Source organism: Octopus bimaculoides, chromosome 10 (assembly GCF_001194135.2).
Source record: "Octopus bimaculoides isolate UCB-OBI-ISO-001 chromosome 10, ASM119413v2, whole genome shotgun sequence".
Classification (NCBI taxonomy): domain Eukaryota; kingdom Metazoa; phylum Mollusca; class Cephalopoda; order Octopoda; family Octopodidae; genus Octopus; species Octopus bimaculoides.
Window position 1 is genome coordinate 92,307,890 of NC_068990.1, and position 1,357 is coordinate 92,309,246.

Genomic DNA, 1,357 nt, shown 5'->3' on the forward strand with positions numbered 1-1,357 from the left:
GATAAATCTGAAAACTAAATCTTGATAAGTCACAAAATAAAACACAAACAATATCCCTTTACATTGATTCTGGTATTCCTTCCTAATAATTAAGGAAATTGATTCATAGACTATTGTCTGTGATAGAACATTCACTCAGACTGAACTGGTATTTATTCCTACCAGCTGCAGCAGCAGCGCTGGCTGAAAATACAGTTGTTCCAGCAATTGCCCGAGGTGCTACATACGTGAGGTTACCATGTCATACTTGAGGTTACCATGTCATGAAATACAAAAGGAAAATAAAATATAAATAGAACATTTTATTCTTGCATTAAATAAATTATAATAAACACTTTATTTCTATATTTACTCCTTGTCAGAAATATTAAAAATTTTACACATAAGGGCACCAAAATTCAGATGTTTAAGGCAACAGTAACCCTAAAGCTGTCCACCAGCTATTTGAACTGGTGGTTGGTGAATGTAGTTTGAAGAAGATCATACCTCAGAATGGTACACATGCATACCAACAGCTAGGAGAATTAATTACTGGACTGTGATAAAATACCTGCCAAATCAAGTTGGTCCCTATTCCTGATAAATACTTTGAACTGGGCCAATGTAGAATAAGACATTCTGAGTAGAAACATAATGAAACAATATAATGAAACTCTTTTAATGGAATTGAATGGATAATATCAGAATAATATTAGAATGATATTATCCTCCCAGCCATCATCCCTCTAAAACTGAAGAGGTTTTGTATGATACAAACAGACATTATGTTAACTCATTGCAAGTCACATGTTAGAGTGGTGTTCAAGTAGTGAAACCAGTGTTCACTCTCATCACAGCCAGCTGTCAGGAGTAACACTAGGTGGCACTGGCTATCAGTAGTTATTTTTACATAAATATACACTAGCATCAGATGACAAGTAAATAAATTTATGCATTTCTGTGTAAATAATTCCATTTGAAGAATGTATGTGAAGAAAAATACTGTCTTTGAGTAATAGAGCGAGAAATTATATATATGTGTGAATGTGTATTTATACAATAGTGTTGTCTATGTAAATAACCTGTAGTCTTCTGTGGCTGTCAGACAGCCAGCCTGCAGCCCTTTTTCGTCAATAACTCAATGATAGTACATTGCTTCTGCTTGGAACATCATTATTTACCTGCAATGAAGAAAGAAATGTTACTTTACTAGCATGTGTTATTTGATTGACCAATGTCAGTTAATAAAAAGAGTTTAGCCCAATTTTGTGTTACTTTCTGTACAACTCTTGTATATGTTTGCATGGGTGTAAGTATGTGTGTGTGTGTGTGTGTGTGAGAGAGAGAGAGAGAGAGAGAGAGAGAGAGAGAGAGAGAG

At 34.5% G+C, this 1,357-nt stretch overlaps 1 long non-coding RNA gene across 1 annotated transcript in view; it reads right to left on the reverse strand.

The window, feature by feature from the left end:
* Positions 1-287: 287 nt before the first annotated feature.
* LOC128248936 (uncharacterized) overlaps positions 288-1,357 on the reverse strand; it is a 28,270-nt gene continuing 27,200 nt past the window's right edge. The window contains exon 2 of the long non-coding RNA XR_008265095.1: positions 288-1,160. This is a non-coding gene — a long non-coding RNA (uncharacterized LOC128248936). The remainder of the gene's footprint in view (positions 1,161-1,357) is intronic.